The sequence below is a fragment of the Hippopotamus amphibius genome, chromosome 10 (genome assembly GCF_030028045.1).
Source record: "Hippopotamus amphibius kiboko isolate mHipAmp2 chromosome 10, mHipAmp2.hap2, whole genome shotgun sequence".
In the NCBI taxonomy this organism is placed as follows: domain Eukaryota; kingdom Metazoa; phylum Chordata; class Mammalia; order Artiodactyla; family Hippopotamidae; genus Hippopotamus; species Hippopotamus amphibius.
Window position 1 is genome coordinate 86,333,512 of NC_080195.1, and position 27,651 is coordinate 86,361,162.

Sequence of the window (27,651 nt, forward strand, 5' to 3'; positions counted from 1 at the left end):
ACGTCAGCCTTGTTAGCACAGAGACTCTTTAAGAAACAGAAACTGTCGTTTTATTCCATATCAGATACTGGACCATATGCTCCACTTATGACTGTGGCCATGGAAGGAAATATAAGTTCTTTGAGATCACACAGTTAGAAAGTGGGAAAGTCAGCAATTGCAGCCCAAGCATTGGATGACTCTTCCTACCTCGCCTCACATCCTGATTACTCTGAGATGTACTTAGCATTTCCAGGGAGTCTCTGACCAAACTCATATCTGACTGAGGTTGTGGTCAAGAAAATCATTTAGAGGTGATTTGCCTTTCCTCACAATCCAATATTCCAGAATATTTGCTGTGTAAACACAGGAGCTTGGACATAGGATTTTCAATTAGGAATTTACTAACAGTTCAGAGAGGCAGAATTCTGACTCTAATGAATAGAGGGCTGAATGGTTTGAGCATATAGGATGGCCTAGTGCTGTGAACAGTGAGAGCTTAGATTCATTTAGGAGGGGCAGCATCAGAGCATTCAAATATGGAACCTGAAGTGGTTCTGCACGTGCTGGATGTGCCACTTTCTAGCTCTTGCTTCATCTCTGTTGGAACTTAATTTTACATATTACTTAGAAATACAATATTTACTTATGTAAAATATAAAATGTGCTCAACTTTACTAACTGCAAGGGTGGATAGTTCAACCTATCCTCTTGTGCACCCTCAAGGTCAACTCATTTATGTGTGATGTTCAGGCCAATTAGACCAAAGCATAGTACAAAGAATTATATCTACAAAATTTTTTCTAATCATATATTTAAATTGACTGTATTTTTCTATACTCACTTTCTCATATTTGAGGTGTCTGTGTGTTAGATAATTAAGTATAGTTTTGGTCGCGAATGACAAATTCTATACACCTACTAGGCTGTATACTGAAGGTCTGCTACATCTAATCCATTAGTCATATGGATTAAAAAAAATTGTCTCTCCTTAAGAAAATTGTCTCCCCTGGGTGTATAAATTCATTTTATAATGAGGTACAGTCAATTTATTGAAAACTATTGAACTGGTGTTGTCTATTCAGACATTTCTTAATTCTAACAATAGCAAGGTCAAATAAAATCAGTTGGTAACATCATGAGGAATGTCACACTTTACTATTTGAAAATCAAATTTACTTGCACCCCCTGCAAATAACCCCATTGCTTGTCTCATTAAATAATCCTCATTCTATATCACTATGTTATATTTATAGGAGAAATACTGAAGGAAAAACTTGGACATATGTTGATATTTTCATCACAGTCATCCATCACCATAATGAGTGACCAAAGCCCCTTTGAAAACAATATATGTAGCATTGCATAGATTCCAAAGAATTGACTTCTTGTGTAACACACTTTGGGAGGCATTAATATGAATGTTATGCTAATTTGTCTGTCTTTGACCTAGAGTTTATTTCAAATCCTAGAGGATTTTCAAGAGGCTGTTGCTTCATTAAATTAACTCACAAAGCAAAGCTAACTTCACCCTCTTATTTTATTAGGACAAATTAATCCAAAAAAATTATTTGAAGAATGAGTCAACACAAGCTCTTTAAGAAGTGTAGTTCAATTTAAGCTTCAGTTGGAATCTGCAGTAGTGGTTTAAAACTAGAGCCAAAAATTCTTGAATTTAATTCCCAGCTCTACCACTTACTAGCTGTATGTTCTTAGGTATGCTATTTACAATATTTTAATCCTTAGTATACTCAACAATAAATTTAAGTAAATGGTAATGCCTATCTCACTGATTGTTATAAGGATTAAATATAATAATTATACAAGGATTTAAGAATAGTCTCTGGCATTAAATATATAGTTATTATTAACTGTCTCTTAATCATTATTTTTAGAACCTGAATTCATAACAGGAATTGTGTGGAGCAAAATACAAATTATTATTCAACTCAGAAATTTTCCTCTGAGGGCAATCATAATGTTTCAGCAATTTGAGGATATAGTTCCTTTTTGAAATCCTTTAAGTATGAAATTATTAAATACGAAATTCAAAATATGAGTGTTTTAAGGTAAATATGTATGGTAGCCTTTCACTGAATGAGTACTAAAATAAATCCTGTAGATAAGATGACATTTCTAACTTCATGGTTCAGTTTTGCAGACAGGAAATGTATAGACTATGACGGGCATCCCAAATCAAGGGGTAGCAAGTGACAAGTGCTGTACAATTTGAGAAGAAAGAAATCGTTATGGACTCATGGAGATAATAAATCTTAAGCTTAAGTTTTAAGAAAAGGTAGAATTTAAATTCATAGATTTTGTAGAAATTCATAATATTCGGATTCATAAATGTTTGGTTAAATATGAGTAAGAAATTCAAAGATAAAAATTTCATGATGTATTTGGGCTTTTTATTTAGAATGGGATTCTTATAGGAAGGAAGAAACTGAACGTCATTGAGAATTCTTGGATAGTAGGAAAGGTATATAACTTGACTTACTAGGCAATACTGTGTCAATTAGCTAAGATATTTAAATTAAAATGTAAACCTAATAAACCCGTGGGAGAAGTAAATGCAAAGATACATATTTAAAGTATCCCCCTTAAGGACTTTTTTTGACTGGTTTGTCATCTATTTGACATCACTTAAATAAATTATACTGTTTTAATTGATTATCCAGATATCAGCTCCCCCCACAACATACATATGGCTATCATTTTTCCAACCCCTCACCAATCCCTTTTCCAGTTTCCATAACAAAATAATCATATAAAGCACATCATGCTAGTTTTAGTTTTACTTCACAGGGCCTATGACTTCCTGAAAAATTCCATTAGATATGTGTCTTCTTTCTTCTCTGTCACATCTCCCACATTGGAGGGCAAGTCTTCTCTGTGCACTCCCCCCTCCCAACACACACACACACACACACACACACACACACACACACACACCCCTTAGCTCTGCTAGCTCCTCCCTCTTTGCATCTGGCCTTTTTCACTCTTCACCTTTGCAGCACATCCGTATTCTCCTCCCTTCTCAGGGAGGGGAGGTACCCTCTTCCTTTGGACTTCTAGTATCCAGCCTGACAGCCAGGAGGTCTCCACCTTACAGTGCGGTTATTATAGCATTTTCTTAGCAAAGGCTGCCTTCTCTCTCTTCCTAGGATTCTTATGCTGGTTACAAACAGATAAAAATTCATCCTGAATTATGTTATAAACACAAATAAGAACTCAATTGCTATTAGAGATGGCTAAGTGACTAGGAAATTTTTCTTACAAATAAGTGAAAAACAGTTACAGAATAATATATATAATGAGGTTCCCTTTTTGGCAGAAAATGTACTCGTAAAAATATCTGACAGCATTTTTTGCAAGTAGTTGATAGTGGCTATCATCTTGAGAATGATATGAAGGGACTTTCTCTCTTTTTTTTTGTTTTGTTTTGTTTTGTTTTTTTGGCACACGGGCTTAGTTGCTCTGTGGCATGTGGGATCTTCCTGGAGCAGGGATCGAACCTGTGTCCCCTGCATTGGCAGGCAGATTCTTAACCACTGCGCCACCTAGGAAGCCCGGGACTTTCTCTTATTACTCATATTCACTTCTGAATTCTGTGAGAATTTTATAATATGCATATGTTAACTTTATGAGAGAGAATAACCGTTTTCATTTGAAGGATAAATCATATTACATACATTGATTTATAAATGATTTTATAGTGCAAATAAATTTATGACTGTATTTATACAATTATAAAGACACTGCTATTTTATTTTGTATGTAATAAATACTAGTCTCTGTATTAGGTACTTAAAATACACATTTGCATTGTATCCTCCATCCACTTTAAAAATGAGTATTCTTTCCCCATTTTATCCATAAAGAGGCACAGAGCATTTGAGTAGCTTGTCCAAGGTCACACAGCTAGTAAATAGTAAAGGCTGAATTCAAATCAAGTTTTTGTTTTTATTGTTCAGCATTGTATGCAGTTTTTCTTTAGAAAGAAAACTCACTCAGCTAGAAATGAAAGATGTTTTTATGTATTTGGTATCTAAGCAGTATTTATTGTTTGCATTGGAGAAAGTAACATGGTTGAGAAAGGTAGTAATCAATTTTAAGAGTTTTAAGGTTTAGGGTAATTTGATTTTTTCAGTTCATTGTGACTCTTGATTGTGTTACATTGAAATCTCATCTTGCTATATCTGCCATTGAATCAGCCTGGAGGGAATTAACACAGCTAAATGTTACAGTAATTTTCTAATTTGCTGATTCTACATAAACCCAGTGGGCTATGTTAAGAATCCATGAAGAGTTCATTGGCACCACCAAGGTCTTCTGTGCTGTGCATTGTGGCCGAATGATGTCCTTATCAGCACCGAAAATGTTGTCGCTGTAGTGGAAGTGATGAGCATATTGAGAAAGCAGAACTTTCCATCATATTGTTTGGAAGAAATTTGACTCTATGATCTTTAGGTTTATAAATTTTTAAGTGTTCAGAGGAAAGATTATTAAGAAGCTAAAGCTGAAAAAAAAATTTTTTTTTTAACGGAGTCAAAATGTCCCCACCAGCCAAGCTGGAGTGTAATATGGGAATTCAGATCTAATGGGAATGTGACAGCAAGAACACAATCATATCACCCGGGTCAAAAGTGTACCTATTCATTCAATAACTATTCATTGAGTAACTAATATGTGCCAAGCACTGAATCATCTGCTAGGGATACAAAGATAAATGAGGTATGGTTGTCCTTCTCAAGGAGATTACGGTGTCAAAGGGAAACAGGTTAATAATTACAACATACTTGGTATAATAAAAATCATATCAGAGAATCAGGAGTTGTTGCACTGAGGCATGACACTTGGTTTGCAACCTAAATATGACCTAGGAATTATTCTATAAACAAGTCAGACTAATACTCGGACCAGAAAGACTCTCCCCTGGAAGAAGGCATGAAGAAGCTTAATGCATTAGGGGAAATGTGAAGAGTGGTTTGGAGAAGTGACAGGGAATGAAGTTAGTTGTGAACAAATTTATGAAAGACCTTTGAAGACCATGCAAAAAACATTAAAATTATGACCAAAATGAACCCACTCCCCTTTTTTGTAAAACTACCATTACTATGCACCCACTTGATCGGGGGAAAAAAAGGTGAGACTCATTTTTGCCCTCACCCCAGCTGGCCATTTACTGATTGCCAAATTCTGCCAATTCTACCTTTAACATGTTTTTAAGATTTTTCCCAATCTTCATTGTTAAAGTCCTACTTTGAGACATTATATTTTTCTTTTTTTTAAACTTTATTGAAGTATAGTTGATTTACAATATTTTTTTCATTTCTGCTGTATAGCAATATATATATTCTTTTTCATGGTCTTTTCCATTGTGGTTTCTCACAGGATATTGGATATAGTTCCCTGTGCTATACCATAGGACCCTGTTGTTTATCCATCCAATATACACTAGTTTGCTTCTACAAATCCCAGACTCCCAATCTTTCCCTCCTCCCTCATACCCCAGCAACCACAAGTTTTTTCTCTATGTCTGTTTTGTAGGTATGTTCATTTGTGTCATATTTTAGGTTCCCATAAAAGTGATATCATCTAGTGTTTGCCTTTCTCTTTCTGATTTACTTTGCTTAGTATGATAATCTCTAGGTCTATCCATGTTGCTGCAAATGGCATTATTTTGTTTTTTATGGCTGAGTAATATTCCATTGTACGTATATGTATGCCACATTGTTTTTTGTTTTTTTGTGTTTTGTTTGTTTGTTTTTGTTATTGAGTTGTATGAGCTGTTTGTAGATTCTGGAATTAAGCCCTGTCGGTTGCATCATTTGCAAATATTTTCTTCCAGTCTGTAGCTTTTCTTTTCATTTTGTTTATGGTTTCCTTTGCTGTACAGGAGCTTGTAAGTTTGATTAGGTCCCATTTATTTATTTTTGCTTTTATAAAATTATTATCTTCTGTGAGCTAAAATGAAACTATCCTAACACTTCTCCATTCCTCTTGAACTTCTGGCCCTTATGATCTGAGTTTACATTATGAAAGAAAGGAACTAGCAAAGAAAGAGACAAACAGAATAGGAAAGAAGAAAAAGTGAAATGGCAAGATTGCAGTGGAAATAGGAAGAGATGGAATATAGAACAGAGATGAACAAGTGTGTCTGATACAAAAGAAGTGCCCTGTTCTTGGAAATGTCTGGAAAACAGTAAGAATGAGTTCAGAGGTGCAGTCAGGTCCGTATAACCTTACATATATGTTCCTAAAAGTCACCAGCTATATTAGTCAGGATGCTTCAGAGAAACAAAGCCAATAGTATCTGTCTATCCATCCATCTCTGTATCTGTCTCTGTCTCTGAGAGAGAGAGAGAGAGCTTTTAAGGAATTAGCTTACACAGTTATGGAGGCTGGTAGGTCCAAAGTCTGCAGGGCAGCTTGGCAGTCCAGAGAACCAAGGAAGAGTTGACATCGCAACTCAAGTTCAGAGTCTGGAGGCCAAATTCTCTCTTGCTTGGCAACCTCAGTCTGTTTCCCTTTAACGTCTTCAGCTGATTACTTGATGTCAACTCACGTTATGGAGGGTAATCTGCGTTACTAAAAGTCTACTGATTTAAATGTTAATCTCATCTAAAATATATCTTCATAGCAACATCCAGACTTGCGTTTGACCAGCTGCCATTGTCTAACCAAGCTAACACATAAAATTGACCATACCACTAGATACTACAATAAATATGACAGTTTTACCTTGGGAAAAAAGTGAAATTTACTTTTGGAAGTAGATGTTGGGAAGGGTTGCAGCTTGAGAGTTATTGTGAAGTGGTGGAAGGAGGTTTAGCTAACTTTGGCCACAAAGTAGCAATGCCAGATGTGGATGGATATGACTCATAACACAATAGGGGAACTGAGCTGGTAGATATTTGAGATGTGTTTGTGGGTGCATTTTATTTATTTCAATGTAGCTCTGTTCAACTCAGTGCTGCTTTCTGTGCTTACCTACTGTTTCTCATGAATGAAATCATGCATTAGCAAACATAAAATTTGTTATGCTTAAATTGTTTTTTAATGTGTCAATTGTGTTGGAACAGATTCTCATTTTAAAAACAGAAATAAGTGTATTTAAATTTATGATGATAGGTTGGGGGGGAATGGATAGAATGAGCAGGATTCATGCTGTCATCAATGTTCTCTGCAAAGAAATCTAACTCATTTGCTAAAAAAGAAAGTGACGGGCAGGAGAATCCGAGAATATATAGAGGTTTGCCTCAGGCATGTTAGATACTGAGTAGGTAGTCAGTAAAGATTTCTTGAAAGAGTGTATAAATGAGTAAACAAAGGAATTTTTATGGCGAATGGCAATTGAAGCGATTTTTGCATCAGGCAGTAGAATTCTAAATTGGCATTGATTGCTTACCTGAGTTTAAAAGACGATCGTTGCATTGATTCAAGGTAGGGAATCATGAATATCCTGGTAAAAGAAAAAATTGGTACACTATATATGTCCAGTTTGGCTAAGAACGGCCGTAAACTTAGAAGGAAGAATAACAGTGAGAATGAAAGCGCCTGAGAGATGTGAAGGCAATAGACATCCTAATGAGGACAAGAAGCTTCAGTGGCGTTAAAAAGGATGGTGAGCTAAAAGGTTTTGAACAAGTGGTCTAGGACATCGAGGACTAATCACAGCTATAGCTCCAGCAGTGACGTTTGACCCTTTGTTGGGGACTGTGGCTGTGAATATGATCCCTGTCTTGGTCAGCACTGTCTGGAAAATTGGGTGGGCGTGAGCCTGTGGTGGAAGTACTCCAGCAGAGAGGTGACGAGGAAATTAGCATTTTCTATTTGCCACTAAAATACCATGAAAATCATAAGTAATCAAATGTGGGTTAATATAAGAAAGCACTTTCTAATAATTTGAACTGTAAAACAGTGGAATGGGCTGCATTGTGAAGTATGGTGTGCACTTTTCATGTAAGACCAGGGTGCACATTAGTGTTACTGTTTCTGTTGTTATTAGCTCTTCTTACTACCAATAAGATATTATATTCTTCAATTCCTGGGGAAACTGGATTGAACGTCCCTTAAGGAAAAAGTGAAATTATCTCTGATTTTTAAATTTTGTGGTCTTATTAAATAGTTAAATCACAAAAAAAATTAAATAGTTTACAGAATTTTATTTTTCCTTACTTGCCCATACACGTAATATGTACACCACAGTTTGGCTACTTGGGGTCAATTTCTTATATATATGAAATCAAAATAAAGAGAACATTTTCAGATTTCTGCAGGTAGCCTGAAGAGCTGCATTTAATGTCTAAAAGTACATCCAGAATTATTAAACCTTTAGCAAGCTCTACTTCACTCCTCCATGGCTCACTTAGCATCAATAATTTCCACCTGACTGGATGCTAGACCCCAGATCTTATTATAATCTTACTTCTCCGAAAAGGAAGTTCAAGAAACACCTCAATTACACTTTGCTAACAACTGTAATTTTCAAACATTACTATCTACAAGAATCATCTGGGATACTTATTTAAAATGCAGCGTTCTGGGCCCTAGCCCTGGAAATCTTTTCTTTTCTTTTTTTTTAGTAGATTTGTGGTAAGAAGCAGAATCTGTGTTTTAATCAACAATGTAGAGATTCCAATGCAGACAATTTGTGGGCTATAGTTTGAGAAATAGCAGCCCAGAATGATCAATCCTAACAGTTGATCAATTTGGTCATGTCAGTTTGACTGATTAATTTTTCATTCAATCAACTCATTTGAACTGAAAGATAAGTTAAATCAAATGACACTCTGGTTATAAGCATAAACATAACCTCATTGTATGGCCTTAGATCAATATTTTAACTTTCCAACAGCTCAGTTGCTGGATCTATGAAATAGTAACTGTATTTCCTCACTATGTTGTTTAAAAGAAGAACTATTAAAATATTACAAAACAAGTTTCAAATGTGAAGACAATGGCAGAATACTCTCAGTGTATTATGGAAATTGAATAATTAGTATGAGGGGAATTGATTTCAGTGTTATGTAAAAGTACATGTTTCTGTGCGACAAGGAGTAGCTTGAATTCTGATATGATTTGATCTACTATTTTTATACTGAATATGCATTACTGGAAATAGGTCACAGCAGGAAGACAGATTAAGGCAGTTTAAAGGAAAATAGAAACTGTAGAACTATAAAAAATAAATTTGCAATTACAATAAGAGAGCAGAGCTGTCTCCTTTTCTTTGTTTATTCAGCGGCCAATATAATCATTCTCGATTTCACATATGTGTTAACCCCTGCATCTCCTGACATCTTCTTTCACATTCCCAGAGAAAGTGGGCATATTCTTTTTGGTTTTAATATTGGAACAAAGTGCATTCAGCACTCTGAGCAAATGTGGGGCCAACTACACCATAAATATTAAACTTAATAAAGCATAATCCCCTACTAGGGTTAAAGGTTAAAAGAGAAGGAGGCAGAGAAGGTAACAGGTAAGTGTGACAGGATATGAGTGAATAGTGTGAAAAAACATACAGTATTAAGACTTTTTAATGGATGAATATTGAAGTGTAATCATGAATTATACTTCATGATTATTGATATTTTGATAGTTCATCCTTTAGGCATTGTATTGGAATTAAAAATTACCTACCACACAGTTCTCCTTTCACAATATTCTAGTCCTACTTTCTTTATTGTTCCTTTGATATACCCCTCAAGCTCTTGCCTCAAGATCCTTGAACTTGTTCTTTTCTTTTCTGGATCTCATTTCACCCAAATACCTGCATGGTTCATTTTCATGGAAGGTTCAGATCCTTCCAAAATATCTCCTCACTGAGGCCTTCCTTGAACTCTTTACCTGAAATCATTTCTTAGGGTTTTGGGTAGGGGGTCCTGTGCTCTAAGGGAGCTTTGGTATTCTTAAGGAGAATGTTCTTAGATAAATAGTGCTTTGTCCATAAATGACAGTTTGCTTAGTATTCTGAGGCTCCTGAGGAGAATTGGGTCAATAATGCTGACGAAGGCCACCCATTGGAGAATGAGGAATGACCCAAATACATCTACGTAAGTTCTCGTGGTCAGTGCTGCTACCCTGGAAAACCCCTCCAGTCTGCACATTAAAACCAGGTCATATTTAAGAGATGCTACCATAACAGTGGGCAGCAAATGCTCTTAGTTAGGTGGACTCCTTGACAAAAAATGTAAGTCAAGCTTGAGTCAGCCCAAAAGAGTCAATACCATAGGTCCAGCTGAAAGCAGTGTGGCTGTAGTTGTTGAGTCAAGGTGTCCCCAAAACTGACACAGGTGGTGGCAATAATGATGAACTTGCCTCTGATGTAAGCCTTTGCATGGACAGACAGTATTGAACTTTTTTTTTTTTTTCCAGCAGTCCCAGTTCAGCTCAAAACCACAAGTAAATGTTCCTTGCTGTCCTTTTTTTAAAAGAACTTTTATTGAGATATAATTGACATACAATAAACTGCATGTATTTAAAGTGTACAATTTGATGTTCCTTGCTCTCTTAGTCCATTCAGGCTGCTATAACTAAATACCACAAACTGGGTGGCTTATAAGCAATGGAAACTTATTTTTCATTGTTCTGGAGGCTGGAAGTCTGCGATCAGAGTGCCAGCATGGCCAAGGGAGGGCCTTCTTCCAGGTCACAGATTTGTGATCATGTCCTCACATGGTGAAAGGGGCTAATGAGCTCAAGAGCACTAATCCGGTTCATAAGGGCCCACCTTCGTGACTTAAGCACCTACCTATACCTTTTAATAACTCCTAATACATTCACGTTGGGCATTAGGATTTCAACATATGAATTTAGTGAGGGCACAAATATTTGGCAATAGTACGTGCTTACTGGCATTAAAGTCACTTTCTCCCACCCTTGCTCTCCAATCCGCATTTAGCTGCTGTATAGAGAAAGACAATTGGCAAGAGGCCAAGATCTCTCTGTCCCCAGGAAGGGACAAAGACCGTAATCACCCATCTGAATATGCTGAGGCACTTCCAGCAGGGGAGGGACTCAATCTTGTATGATTCTGTTGGATACAAGTGCCAAAGTCACCATCCTACCAGGCCCTGTGGGGGGACCACCCTCTTTCAACTGATGGGAAAAGGAGGCTAAAGAGACCTGTAGGTGAGGTCATTTAGGCCTATTCAGTGTGCTCATGTGGCTTCCACGGCTGAACATATAATGATTCTCCACTCTTGAAAGAAGTGAGAGTTGGACTTAGACATTGCTTCTCAATCCATGTCTCAGTCTTTTGCTGAGTGGTCCAACAGAAAGTATATAGAATCTCAGGAGAAGAAAAAAAAATCAGAGCTTTGGTTAAGGACATGGATGTATCAAGCATAATAAGAGATGCAGTATGTTCACATAGCAGCCCTGCATGACCAGCGCAAGGGAGCTGGAGGATTATGGTCAATTCAGTGCAGTTGTTTCTCCCATAGACCCAGCTGTTCTAGCCACAGCGATTGTACACAGTGTGCTGCACAGACTGAGGGTGCTTGATACTACTTCCTGTCTTGGACGTCGCCAGTGCCTTCTTTTCTGTTTCACGGGCACCAAGGATCAAGATCAGTTGAGAGTTATGAGCATGGCCTTCATGCTGAGCATGGCCATTAGAAAACAACTTAATGGTCTTAAGTAGGAGAGAAATATGAACAGATAACTGAAAGGCAAGACTCTCAGTAATATGGAAAATTCAGTGGAGGTGGGGAGATTGATACCAAGGTCCTGCAGGTCCACCTAATCCAGGACACTAATGAATGTGGCTCAGTTATGCAAGTACAAATGGGCCTCACAAAGGTCCCCATAGATAATGCCACCAGCCTCAGAGTTAATCCAGGTCACCTCATATTTGGATTCTTCAGAGAATATCTACTGCTTGTTTTCTCCTTTCTTATATCTTTAATCCTACCTCACTCTATCCCCTTCTCCATGCTTAGATCCAAGCCAAAAACATTGTCTCACTTTTTTTTCTTTCCGCATTTGACCTGGATGTGTTTTCTTTCCAGACAATTGTTTTTGGTACTGTTTGGTTTTTGTTATTTACCCTTGGACTAGCTCACAAACATCCATGCTTGCTCTTGCAAGCCTTTCTCTCAGGAAATGCAGTTAGACAAAGAAGAGAGGTGTTGACATCAGAATTAATGCAATAGCGGTAGGAATAGAAAGAAGTGGGTGGTAAAGATATTGCCGCTTTCATGCCGATGTGTTGAAATGAACAAACCACAGTTAGAAAGCACATATGGGGAAGGAGGGATATGGGAGGATATAAAGTGACTTTCATTATTCTAGCTCTAGTGCCTAATACACCATGGTGCCATTTTCTGAGATTGAAAATACATAAGAAAGAACAGGGGGGAAGGTGGTTAGTTTAGTTTTGACCTATGAGAATAAGTAGGCTTACATAGTCTTCCCCCTTAGCTATGACTATTCCTGTCACCACATGTACTAAGAGCTATATATTTTCTGCAGGGACACTGTTATTTTTAAGATATATTGAGAAAACTGCAACAGAAACCCACTTGGGAGGACTACTCTTGACCTACTCTATGCCCAGAGTTTTGTTCCTTGAGGTAATCTGATTATGTTCATTTTATGAATCTATCTGTTCCTTGAACCTAGAAACATAGCAAGATTATCCAAAGATAAATTATTCATTATGCCTTTTATTTTCCCAAAAGCACCTTAAGTAGGGCAAGAATGGTTTCTGCTAAAACAATAACTCATGGTGAGATATTTACTTGACTTTGATGTCCTTGTAGCACATCTTAGCACCTAAGACACTGACCTAAGCAACCTTGCTTGAAATTGTGAACAGCACTTGTATGACATGAGGTGTTTTTCTCTATACACTTTTATCTCAGTGAAAACAGTTTAATGATTTTGAAAGGAAACCAGATTATTTGCTCTTAAATCAATTTCCAGGTTTTATTTATTAATTCAATAACTATTAATTATGCATTTACTGTGTTTCTTTGTGTCTAAACTCTAAGTTTTATCCATAATTCCTCTACTCTAACTTTTATCTATAGTTTCTCTGTTTTAAATAATCAATTCTTCTTCTGGGCTCTCAATTCATTTTATGTTCTGCTTTGAATAGGACACTGTAGTACGTTGTGCAGCCCTTTCTCCTCCATGATCAATGGTCTAGAACTTCCTTGAGAGCAGGGGCTCTTGTTTTTGAGGTCCATGCATACTCATTAGGACTCTTTCAGTTTAAGTGAAAGGCAGAAATACAACTCAAATTATTTTAAGAAAGAAAAAAATAGAACAAGTAAGCAAATTTTATGTCACCTAAGGTGATGATCAAAGTGTATACATCTGTTCCTGGTATGGATAGATTTAGGTGTGTGTGAAATGATATGACTCTATAGTTTCATCTCTTGACTCTGCCTCTACTTGGACAATCTCAATTATTATGTGTAAGGTGCCAATAGGAAATTGATCCATGGAATCCAGAGTGGGTTATACATTGTGGGCTAGGAGCTGTAGAGAAGACTCGGGGATCAAGGCGTGCTTTAAATGATACTCTAGATGTCACTTTACTTTAAAGTATCAATAACAAACTCAGTTAGCTTAAGGAATGTTATTGGCTTATATAATAGGGAAGTATCAGGGAGAATGTAATTTTCACTCACCGTTGCTTTTAAGGTTCACACAAGATCAATGGGACTGTATCTTATTATTTCTCAGCTCTGCTTCCTTTTAATTTTTGGTTTCATGTCTCCTTCAGATTTCTTCCATGTGGTGGGTGGAGATGGCTATTACCATCAGCCACAAATCCACATTCTACCAACGTAGCAGCCCATGTGGAAAAGAATGCTTCACTCTTAGTTTCATATTTCAAGTCTGGGAAAAATTCAGGTTGGCCTTAATTTAATCAAGCAGCTATCTCTGAACAAGCCATTGTGTCCAAGACAATCCATGACTAGGCAAGCCTGATTCACATTCAACCTTGGAAACAAAAGAGTTTAGAGGGAGAAAAAATATGCCAGGCAGCCCCAAATCCACCGAAATGTAGCATACTCATAGAGAGAGAATAGCTGAATAGACTGTCCAGATAGAATATTGGCATGCTTGAAGTATTAAGTAGTTCAATAAATATTTTTTAAATCTTCTACTTTTGTCAGATTTTATGCTAAGTGCTGAGACTACAAAGTTAAATAAGAAACAGTAACAAATTTTCTGTTTACAGCTATAGACGTAAAACCTATGTTTATAGCACAAAGTGGGGATTTCCCTGGTGGTCCAGTGGTGGTTAGGACTCGGCACTTTCACTGCCAGGGGCCTGGGTTCAATCCCTGGTCCTGGAATGAGGATCCCACAAACCACGAAGCACAGCCAAAAAATATATATATATAGCACAATGTGGCAAATACAAAAATACACTCTGGACACTGAGGATACCACTTGGGCACTTAATCCATGTGGCTGAGACAAAAGCATGGAGAAGTCAGGTAAGAATTCTTGGAGAAAGTGATTTCTGAGCTGAGTTAGAAAAGCTGAATCAGAACTTGCTAGAAGAAGGACTGGCTATAGGAGAGGGTGTTTGGTTATACAGTATATAATAACACTCCTGGTGTAGATCTGTATGGCATACAAGGTAAGAGCGAGAGAGAGAAGGCCTGGAAAGCTAGTCAGGGGGCAAACATGGTATTAGACCTTACCCCATGGGGAATGTATCAAGAGGAGCAGTGACTTGGCCAGACTGTTCTTTACACTTATCATTTTGACCATTCTGAAGAAAGAGAAGACAGAAGAAATAATGATTAGATAGTAGCTGCCAAGCCAGAGGAGAAGAAGGCCTGAGACAGTATGAAGGCAGTAGAAACGGACAAGACAAAGATGAGGAACATATTTATAGGAATAATTTGACAGGACTTATTGATTTCTTGAATATGGGAGGTGAAAGTGAAGAAAGAGCCAAAAATGCCTTTCAGGGTACCAACCAAAAATATTGGTTGGATATTGGTAGGGTAAAGTGTGATGAGTTTGAGGCATTGCAGACCTTCTAGGTGGAAGTAGATATTCAGCATGCTTTTGGATATACGAGTCTGAATTCAGGGTAAAATCTCATTTGGAAATATAAAACTGTGACTTACCATTATGTAAAAAATGAATGAGTTTACTCAGGGAGAACCTGTATAGTGGGTAGAGCATGGACTGAGGAAGAGAGAAATACTACCATTAAAGGTATGGATAGAAGTCTGCCAAGAAGAGAAGGTAAGAAGAGTTGGAAGACACAAAATCTGAAGAATGGAATATCAAAAAACCATAGGATAGAAAATCTGAAAAAAGTGAGGATAATCAGTAGTTAAAGGAAGTAGAGAGATCTACAAAATAAGATTCATGCAATGTTTCTAGGATTAGCAATTAGAAAACACTATTAGAGCCCCACTGAGGTTCATTTGGAGGCCAAGAATATATAGAGATCCTTCTCTTTAGAGCTGTGTGATTTCCACCTTGGTTGCAGTTTTACTAGGAGGATGAAAGAAAAAAAAAAAAAGAAATGTAGAAAGGTATAAAACAAACAAAAAGTGCCATGCTTCTATATAGCTTGACTTATTGTTCATACAATCAAATTGAGGTCCAAAGTAAACAGGGATGAAATAGAGGCTAAAATAAAACTGAGAGATCACAGAGTGTATAAAATGCTCACAGAGAAGAAAATGGAGGGGTCAAAGTGTTAAAGGTCCCTATGAGATTCTTGAGGTTATGGGGGAGGGGGAAGAACTCAGGATTGAGCAGGAAGACAAATGAACGGTGGTAAGGGAGTGGGCTGCTGGAGTCTCAGATTTTGTGTTAGAACAACATCTTAGATGAAGGTGGCTCAGGGATGTGTGATTGAGGTAGAGGACATGAGAGGCCACTGAATTTAAGAAGTAGGAATATCAAGGTGAGTTTATCAGATTGTGTATACATGGTAATATAAATCTCTTTGAGAGAATGCAAAAAAGGTCTACTAGACTGTGAGCTGGCCCCAAAGTCAACAGATGAAGAGAAGAGAATGGAAGTTTGTTGGGTAGTAACAGCAAGAAAGAGTATATATGGAGAACTTAAACCGCAAAGAAATTTTTTTCTTTTTTGTTTTGTGTACTACAGCTGAAAAGTAATAAGAAAAAAAAAAAAAAAAAAAAAAGACTTAAGCACAAGAGCCACTGGGAAAAAAAGGTGGAATTAATAAAATAAAAACTACTTAGTGTCAAATTCATATGAGAAAATTTGATTCTTTAAGTGATACTACATTTAAATTTTTTTCCCATCTCTTAACATTGCTGTGAGAGGAAAAAAAAAGCCCTCTCTTCTACTAGTTCAAAGATTTCACAGACAAAGGGGATAAAATGAATTCCTAAAATCAGGTTTTTAGATAGTTCATTACCCATTCAATTAACTTTCAGTCAACAAATATTTATTGAGCAACTACTATATGTAAGAAAAGTGTGAGCTTGATGCTGTACAAGCCTAACTTTTGGAAAAATCAGAATTGATTTCATCATAGTTTTTTACATCTGAATTACTAAATAACCTTGGGCCTTTCTCAGATGTCAAATGCAAGAAACATTAAAAATTGCTTTTTGTCTAAGAATAGAGATTATTGGGTAAACCTAATAGAATTATGATGCCATGGTATTTTAAAATATTTTATATAAAATCTTATATTAAAATATTTTTAAATTTATTTATTTATTTATTTATTTATTGGCTGTGTTGGGTCTTCGTTGCTGCACGTGGGCTTTCTCTAGTTGCAATGAGTGGGGGCTACTCTTTGTTGTGGTGTGCGAGCTCCTCATTGCAGTGGCTTCTCTTGTTGCGAAGCACGGGCTCTAGGCGTGTGGACTTCAGTAGTTGCAGCACATGGGCTCAATAGTTGTGGCACATGGGCTTAGTTGCTCTGCAGCATGTGGGATCTTCCTGGAGCAGGGATCAAACCCTGCATTGGCTGGCAGATTCTTAACCACTGCGCCCCCTAGGAAGCCCCCAAAATATTTTTATCATCATTTCTTTGCCATATATAATTTGTAATTTTAGGAAAGTGATGTAATTACCTGTTCTACCCCTAACTTATTGTCTTATTTCCTTTTGATATTTTGAATATCTTTTGTTAAACATATAGTAACAGAATTGGCATTTAGGAGAATTTTTCAGCCTTTATCTTCCATTAAAAGAAGATTAAAATAGTATGCTAGATATATTCTATTTTATGGATTAAATAAATAAAAACTGCTAGTATATTTTCATCTCTTGGAATACTTATTGCATACTGATTGAAACTGAGAATTAACAGAATTGCGAGTCATTAAATATATATCTTTAGCAAAAAAATTAACATGCAGCAGTTTATATATTATTTTGGCTATTAACTTTTCCAGCAGGTGTATTCACAACCACTAGTGCTATGAATACTATGTCAAGAGACTAATAAACTCAGATGTTTAGGGAATGAATAATTGTTTCCTCATTATTTTCACTTAGGGAATTTGTAAATTTAACACAGCATGCATTAGTTATGGAGGAATTTCCATCAGAAATATTTGAGTGTCTGTCATATGCCCAGCACTATTTTAGGCACTGCAAGTTATGAAAGTAAGTTAGATAAGTACCCTGTCTTCCTAAAACATCCATTCAAGTCGATGGAGGGTAAACAGTAAACATGTAGATAAATACCTTTGTACTATGAGGAAGATGAAAGAGTATAACATACGAAAGCATGGCTGGGGATGCTGTTAGAAAAGGGCTTACTGAGAAGGTGATGCTTGAGTTCAGAACTTAATGTTCACCTAGAATGAACAATATGAAGTTTTGGAGAGAAGCATTGTACACAGAAGTACAAGGTCCCTGAGGTGGGAATAAATTCAGTGAGTTTGAAGGACAGTAAATAAATAAATATAGACCAGTGTATCTTGCCCAGGAAAAAATGTGGGAGATTTGTGATCAGAGAGGAGAGAAAGGGAGACATAACATAGAACTCTCTAGGCTACATAAGAAGTGTTGACTTAAAAAAATGCACAATGTGAGAGTTGCGAGTTAAGTTTTATTGGGCTCAAAATGAGGACTGCAGCCCGGGAGACAGCATTTCAGATAGCTCTGAGAAACTGCTTCAAAGTGGTAGAGGGGGAAGGTCAATATATATGTGATTTTGGTGAAGGGGGAATACATGCAGTTAAGCACATTATTTCTGAGAAGGTCTCATGAAGTTTCCTGCTAGTCATGAGGAGCAGATGTTACCATGAAGGAATTTAGTGATTTACTAAATATGCAAGAATTGGGCTCATAAAATCAGCTCCTAAAAGCATTTTACTATCTGAAGACCTATTCTGCCAGTTTTTCTCAGAGCACTCCGTGCCTCATTCCTGATCTCCACCCTGAACTCCTTTCAGGGGATGTAGAAGGTCAGCAGCTGCAGCAGCACCTGATTTAATCCTTGTAGAGGTAGACAGCAAGTGCCCATGGCAAGCACCAAGTTGTAGTTGACAGTAGTTTCAATTTCAAGTAAAATGGGAAGCCTCTTGTTAATCTGTCTCCTGTCAATTTAATTCTTAGATCAGCCATAAGGAACCTTGAAGAGTAGAGGAAAATTCTTCCTTCCCCAGCACAAGCATCATATCTGCTCATGTGTCATTGGTAAAACATAGCACATGTTCAAATACTTATCAGTAGAGTCAAGATATTCTCCTCCCATAGGGAGGAAAGGACTAGGTATTTGAAGTCTATGGTAATCTGCCTTTTCAATTGTAAGTATTTGTTTCTCCTTTCTGCACTCAGAACACACCCAAATCTTCCCCCCAAAAGAATTCTCAAAAGTTCATCCGATCATAACATCAAATTCTAGTTCTGGGATCTCATGGCATCCTTTATATTAGGTATCATTATCTAGAATCCCATGATCCCGAAAGACAAATTATTTACCTCCACTCAGTCCAACACCCCACTGGGGAGGAAGAAATTTTCTTCTATCCTTCTAGGTTCTTCTGGCTTGTCTAAGAATTAAGTTGACATGGGACAGATTAACAGGAGAAAATAAAACAAAGTTTAATAACATGTATACACGGGAGAGACCTAGAAAAACTGAGCAACTCACCAAAATGGCCAAAACCTTCATCTTATATAGCATTCTCTTTTTTTTTTCTTTAACTTATTTATTTTTTTGACCACATTGGGTCTTTGTTGTTGTGCTCAAGCATTCTCTAGTTGCGGCGAGAGGGGGCTCGCGGGCTTCTCATTGCGGTGGCTTCTCTTGTTGCGAGGATGGGCTCTAGGCTTCAGTAGTTGTGGCACACAGACTTTGTTGCTCTGCGGCATGTGTGATCTTCCCGGCCCAGCGATCAAATCTGTGTCCCCTGCATTGGCAGGTGGATTCTTAACCACTGTGCCACCAGGGAACTCCCTTATATAGTGTCCTTAGCTAAAGAAAAAGGAGGATGTTGAGACAGAGGAGAGTCAGTTATGAGATGGTTTACCATGAAAAGCACAGCAAACAAGGATGATTGTGATGCAGACTTAAGTTAATGCCTTCTGCCTTGATAAGAGTTTTTAGAGATTTGGTCATCCTCCTCTTCCAGGTAGGAGAAGGAGACACCTTTGTAAATGGAAATTTCCTTTAGAAATGTTAATGCTTCTTACAAAAGGACAACTCCTACATGGTTTTTAGAGCCTTTCTGAGGTCTTCTGTTTCTCAGAAAATAACCAGCTTAAAACAATATGCTAAAGACTTCCCTGGAAGTCCAGTGGTTAAGACTCTGCACTTCCACTGCAGAGGGCATGAGTTCTACCCTGGTCAGGGAACTAAGGTCCCCGCATGCAGTGCAGTGCAGCCAAACACTGTGCTAAAAAGACACGTTAGGGTAGAAAATGCTGCTTCCTTACAACTCATATCCAATGGCAAAACAGAGAGAGTAACTACATCAAGTACTTCCTTTCATAGGGGGAGAAATGAAGCTGCATAGCAGTCACTGATGTATGGCCACTAAAAAAAAAATCCCTCTGGGAAAACTTGTTTGAAACCTGTACTTTGGCAGTGTGCAGTATTTCCTGAGTAGGCCCTGGTGGTTCTCTTAGCTGGGAGTAGACTCCTAGTCCATTGATCTCCATTGGCTTGGGTCCACTCTACAGTAGTTTCTCATATTATTTTTCATGGCTACATCATAAGAGGGATTAGTATAATATGCTGCTTTTACAGGTTGAGCAGTTGTCTAGGATACTTCCTGTTTGAGAAAATTTGGAAATGAAAGGTCATTTTACATTTCAAACAGTCACAGTCTTTCTTTCTTGTGTTTTATTTTATCTATTTGATTCCAATCAGCTTCATGTGCCAATGGCTAATCCACAGGCTCTTTGGGACAGTCCTTTTTCTAGAGATAATTACAGGCCACCTATTTTGTGGGCCACATACTTTGTCTCTTTTTGTTCAGCCATTCATTCTAACTGAAAGGATTTCCTAGGGGCCACCTTAATCCAATCAGAACCTTTTAAAAAGGGTTTGAAGATTTCACCCTTGATTTGGTCTTTGCCCAAAGACTAAATCTAAACCAAACTTTACTGCTCAAAAGATGAATATTTGCATCTTTCGACAAGTTCTGAAATAACCTGAATTCTCTTTTCTCAGCTTTCATTGTTTCCTGAAAAATGATGGATCTGAGAACACCTCTTTTTCATCATTCTTTTTCAGATGCAACCCTTGGCAATCAAGGGATATTAGCAACATTGAATTTTGCAAATTCTTTGCCTAAAGTCACAGATTTATCACACATATCACTCGCCATCCAAGTTGTTTTGCCATTGCATATTATGAGATACGGTACTATTTTTCCAGACTACAATAACAGTTTTCTCAATTCAGACACCTGACCTCAAAGCCAAAGCCACGTAGTTTAGAGTTTTGTTATATAGTCCCTTACATTTAGGTATCAATTTTTGTTTTATTCAATTTTCTCAAAATAACAAACTATACCAAAATCCCAGTGGCTTACAATACAAACATTTATTCTCATTCACATCAGTTATATACTGATTACTGTACTTTCCCTGCTGCTTATCTCTGGTCAACTCTGCTCCAGGACACAGGCTGAAGGAATCCCTTTACGAGGGACATGCCAGTTCTCATGTCTGAAGGAAAAATCAAGAGAGCTTGCGGTAACTCCGATGCCTCTTCAAGCTTCTGCTAGAAAGTAGCTCAGTCATCTTTGCTCATGTTCATTGGCCTAAGCATGTCAAGTGACTGAATCCAAATTCAATGGGTGAAGTATTCTCTCACAGAAAAGAGAGAAACCAATTTTTTGCAAGCAATATACAATCTGATACACAAACTAAGTTTGACCTGCCCGGTTTAGAATTACTGAAAATTGTTTTCATCACAGTCAGAATTTCTCTTCAGTTTATTCAATGTCACACAAAGCTGAGGCAAATTAAAATAACAAAAGCTGACAACTATTTATTTATTTTTTAAATTTCAAGACTAAAAGAAATCTATAAATATTATTTTACTGATAAGTTAGTTAACATCATACCTATTGTATGGAAAAGGAAACAAGCTTGGAGTGTTACCCAGCAAGGGCTTGCTGCTGGACACACATAGAAGTCAATGCTATGGCACCAGATTTTGAGAAAAGAAAAAGCTTTATTTCAAGGTCAACCACCAAGGAGACGAGAGGCACTGCTCAAATCTGTCTCCCCAGCTCTGGGGTTCAGTCGACCTAATGAGTTAGGGGAGGAAGGTTGGTATGCAGAAGCACTGGTGATGCAGATTTCGACTTGGGGGGCTTTGGAACTTGGCCATTATGGTAAGATAGGGTAAAAGGGCGTGTTAGCACTGCATCTTCCTGGACAACAGACCCTTCGCTTCTGAAATGGCTCCGGTTTTCAAGTTCCCATCATGTCCCAGCTCTTCGGTTCTGTGGGGCAGGTGGAGAAACTGGCTCCACATGTTATTTGAAATCAAAAGTTTCTCCTCTCCGCATGCTTCACCAACAGGACTTGCAGTTTTGTTCTCTTGTCTCTGAAAAACAGCTCAGTGTCTTCCTAGAAATTGGACAAGGCCAATTTGGGCTGGTTCTGGGGTTGCAAGAGTAGTTTAGTGACTTAACCTTTGTGGTATAGCTAGTTAGAGGGAGACTTAGGATCTAAACCTAGGAGTGTTTGACAACAGAAATTCTGCTTTTTAGCCTCTAAGTAACTATGCCTGTCGAAGTCACTCATCCAAAGTGGGTTCCAGTTGGTGAACCACTTTGAAGAAATAGCTATGATACAGGTAATATTGATAAAACATGCCATAACGACTAATGTTACAATCTTCAGATGTGTCTACGAAACCTGAAATAATAAAGAATGAATGGAATTTTGGGGTCTGAATTACATATCTATAGAGCTCCTAGTATTTGGAAAATTACAAATTTATGGTAAGTAGCCATAGTTGTTAAGTCCAACCCATCTGCCATTATCAGAACCAAGAAAGAAAGAAAAGAAAGACATTGAATCACTTAACAGCAAAATTATTCAATAAAATTGCCAATTTAGTATTTCTTTTGGTCACTTACTGCCTACAGCATTTGCTTCTACATTTAATGTTTGTATATCTTGATAGAAAGTAATTGTTTAATTAATCAAGTAGCTGCTTTAAAGAGACAGCATAATCTGTTTTGATTCTTTTATTCCTGGGGAAAATCTTGGATAAATGGCATTTTCACTGCTTTCAATTTCTATTTGTATATTTCAGTCTATTCTAAGTGAAAGCAAGCACTTAAATGCACCATCAAATTGAAGATAGACCCTCAGGAAAAGTGGGCTAATTTACATGCAGCTTATAGTGCTTTTTGTAAGAACATGTTTGACTTTGCACTTTTCATTGGTAGCAAATGGGAACAGAATAAGTGTAGTGTGCAGAATTTAGTTGACAGCTTAAAAACCCTAATAGCATTTGGTTCTTTTTATGCTATATATTCCTAACAATGCAAATTTTACAGGAGAGTAAAATCTCTGGTATTTTAAAGAAAGACATTTGCATGATTTCAGATTAAAAAGAAAAAGTTCATGTCACATATCCAAAATATAGCCAAGATATTAAAAAATAAAGACCCCACTTATTTAGTTCTCATTCAATTAAATTTAAGTAGAAATTGATTATTTGGAAATGTGTATGATAAAGGTGGAAACAACAGATTTTTCTAAAAAAAAGGATCACTGACCTATTTGATGGAAAATTACTTAAGGATCCTATAAGAAAATAAAAAGTGATGACATTTTCTTCATTAAAGAAGGAGCTGTAAACCATTTCTTTTATAAATAAAGGCAGAACAAAGAACATTTTTTTCCCTATCCTAAGAGGGCTTTATTTTCCATTTTGTCATCAAGAAATCTTAGTAGACACCCAGAAGTCAAAGATGGTTAAGAAATGTGTGAGAGGGAACAAGGTCTTTGGCTACTTCATAAGATCCTAGAGCCTGTTTGTTTTTTTGTTTGTTTTTTAACTTTTAATTTTATATTGGAGTATAGCTGATTAATAATGCTGTGATACTTTCAGGTGCACAGCAAAGATACTCAGTCATACATACACATGTATCAATTCTCCCCCAAACTCCCCTTCCATCCAGGCTGCCACATAACATTGAGTAGAGTTCCCTGTGCTATACAGTAGGTCTTTGTTGGTTATCCAGTTTATTTTATTTTTTATTTATTTTTAAAATAAATTTATTTATTTATTTATTGGCTCTGTTGGGTCTTCATTGCTGCACACGGGCTCTTCTCTAGTTGCGGAGGCTACTGTTTATTGTGGTGTGCAGGCTTCTCATTGCAGTGGCTTCTCGTTGTAGAGCACAGGCTCTAGGCTTGCAGGCTTCAGTAGTTGCAGCACATGGGCTCAGTAGTTGTGGCTCGTGGGCTTAGTTGCTCTGTGGCATGTGGGATCTTCCTGGAGCAGAGCTCAAACCCATGTCCCCTGCATTGGCAGGCGGATTCTCAACCACTGCACCACCCAGGAATTCCCTATCCATTTTAATATGGCAATGTGTACATGTTAATCTCAAACTGCCTAACTATCCCTTTCTCCAACCCTTCCCCCTAGTAACCATAAGTTCGTCAGAGAACATCTTTTTAAATGTTAAATAACAATTACAAATGAACTTCAGCTCTCTGTCATGAAATATTTATAAGTCGAAGGGCACTATGCATCCCAGTCTTTACCCACAGTATATGCTCTAAAGACACTGACATGAAGTCATATATAAAATTACATGTAAATGTGTCTTCTTTACCATAATTGAAACCAGACATTACTATACAGCAGGCATTTTGATCCTCCTCTGGTTGCACTGAAATCAGTGGAATTATCATTGAGAACCTGGAAAGCCATCACTGGGTATTGAAACCAAATCAGTGCTCTTATCACTCTCACAGTTTGCATCAGACTCTATCTGGGCAATGGCTTTTGGATTCTTTTACATGAAAGTTGACTGCAATCACATAAATATGTAACTCTTGGCTTCCTGTGGAAGATATCTGCTCGTTTTGTGGACAGATGACCGATGGCTTTGGAGCGACCACTGCTTCAGTAGTCACAAAAGCAACTTTGTGTTTTGGAGCCACTGTAGTTCCTTTCTGAATTGGAAGTGGGAAAGGAGCAGTCTCAGTGGCTTGTTTAAAACCAATAAAATACTCTTGACTCTTGAACAGCCCCTGGCAACCTTCATCAATTCTAATTTGTCTTTCATCAACTCCCTTTTACTATCAAAAGCTGCTGGTAGCACATCTGAATTTGAACACTTTATTGCCTGGGTTTGCACAGGTTGTCTTCTCAAAGGAACCACAGTATTCTGCCTCAATGTTATTTCAATCTTGTCAGCACCGTCAGATCCTAGCTCTCTTTCACTGAGCAAATTCACAATGATTCTACTGTTACTATTCTTGACCCCAATAGAAATGGGTGACATAAGGAAGTATTTTGTACCATCTCAAGTAGTTGCCATAATATGTCCCTCAGTTGGCAACTTTCGGTTATGAAAGAAAAATGGCTTTTTTATTATAGCATTAGATGTTTTTTTTAAAAACTTTTTGAGATCATTGTAAACTCACATGTAACTAATATAGATTCTGTGTACCTTTTACCCAGTTTCTTTCAATAATACATCTTGCAAATTATAGTACAACACCACAACAAAAACTTTAACATTGATAAAATCCACTGGTCTTTTTTTGGATTTTCTCAATTTTACTTGTATTCATTTCTGTTAGTATGTGTGTATTTAGTTCTATGCAGTTTTATCACATGTGTAAGTTTGTGTATCCATCCCCACATTCAAGATACAGAACAGTTCCATTGCAACAGAATCCCTTCTGTCAACTCTTTTAAAACCACACATCCCTCTCCACCCACCCTCACCCTTGTGATCAGCCCTTGGTAATCACTAATCTGTTCTGAAATTCTATAATTTTGTGATTTCAAAACTATAACACAAATGGAGTCATAGAGTACATAAACTTTGGGGATAGGCTCTTTTTCACTCAGCATAATTCCTCAGAGATATATCCAACTTGTTGCACCTACCAATAGTATGTTCCTTTTTATTGCTGAGTATTATTCCATGGACTAGATAGATAACAGTTTCTTTAAGCAATCACCCACTGAAGGAAATAGGTAATCTTTCTAGTTTTTGGCTGTTACAGACAGTACAGCTTTTTGTATTTACATAAATTTCCATTTCTCTGGGATAAATGCCCAAGAATACAATTGCTGGGTAATAATTGCATATTTAGTTTTGTAAGAAACTGACACACTTTTCCAGAATGACTGCCATTTTACATCCCCACCAGGACTGTATGGTTGATCCAGTTTCGCTGCATCTTCATAAGCATTTGTGTTGTCACTGTTTTTCATTATAGTCACCTGAGAGGTATCTAGTGATATTTCATTATGGTTTCAATTTGCATTTCTGTAATGGCTAATGATTTTGAACCATTTTTTTCATATGCTTGTTTGCTATCTGTATGCAATATTCTCTATAGTGAAATGTCTGTTCATGTCTTTTTCTTTTTCCCAGTTTCTACTTGAATTGCTTTCTTTTTTAAATGTTGAATTTTGAGAATTCTTCATATATTAGTCCCTATTGAACATGTGGCTTACAAATATTACCTCAATTTGTAGCTTGCTTTGTCTTTCTTTTTTTTAAAGAACAAAATTATTTAATTTAATAAAATCTGATTTATCAATATTTTCTAGTATTTCTAGTCTCAAAACATTTAAACATTTTGGCTAGCCCTAGATCCTGAAGATTTTCCTTTTTTTCCCCTAAAGGTTTCTATTTTACATGTTACACTTAAGCCCAGGATTAATATTGAGTTAATTTTTGTATAAGGTATAAGGTTAAGGTTACTAATTATTTTTTACATATACAGAAATCCAAATATTACAATACAATTTGTTAAAAATTGGTCCTTCCGCCATTGAATTGTTTCTTGCATATTTATCAAAAATCAGTTGGTCATATTTGTGCTAGTCTATTTATAGTTTTCTCTGTTTTGTTTCACTGACCTGTGTGGCTATCCCTGTGCCAGTGTCACACTGTCTTGATTACTGTAGCGTACAGTAGGCCTTAAGATTGGGTGTATAGAATGTTTTCTCTCACTTTATCCTTCTTTATCAAGACTGTTTCTGTTCTTCTAGGGCATGTGCCTTTCCACAGAAATTTTAGGGTAAGCATGTCTATGTCTACAAAAATTTATGTACTAATGTTTAAATTACATAACAGTCTGTTTTAAGGAGATAGAATGATGAGATAAATGAAGATTATTTGGGGAGGAACTGAAAAAAAGAAAAAATAAGAAAAGAGAATAGAGGAGCTAAAGTTGTTTTGCTTATAAATTATTGATGACAGGTTTTTTTTGTAACTAAAGAATGTGACTCAGTGCTAGAGATGTGGCAGTTCTCTCTGGGAAGGTCGTCTTACTTGTCTCTGTTGTAATCCCTCTATGTTGTTCTTCATTGTCATCTGCTTTAATTGTCTCAAGAGTCACCCTTCTGGAAACAGTCACAGAGATTCCCCACCTATCTGGGATCTACAAGCTTGGAACTCGAGCACTTTTTTAAAACAATTTTGTTTCTTTGTTATGTTTTGTTTTGTTTTTCAAGAAATTAGGTGAAGGTCATGTTGCTAAAATCACTAAACTCTAACCATCCTAAACTAAAAACATGCTGTGTATCACAGGGATGAAGACTGAACCATCAGGCCTTTGCACAAAGTAAGCTCTAAACTGTCACATGCCATAAAATAATCTCTTGCTCTTAGGCCAGTACCTGGATTACCTCTTAACCTTAATACGTATTCTGCCCCAAACCTAGATTGTTAAGGCAAATACTTTCAAAGAGGAATCCAGCATTAAGAATTGCCAGGATTTTTCAGTTCTATGAGGTATTGATTGAGTCAACACAAAAGATAGTCTAAGGAGCTTACCTATATTTTTAAACTACATCACCCTCTAAAAAATGGAAGGGAAACAAGTCATAGTTTGTGAGGGGTTAAAGGAGAGTAACTTTTACCATCTAATAACACCTAATGTAACTAAACTCTTGATAGTCAGCAGACTAAAAAACCTTTCTCATAGTCTAAGAACTATAAATGGAACAGAAATAAAAAGTCAAAAGATTGATGCATACAATTCATGAAAATTGTTGACATT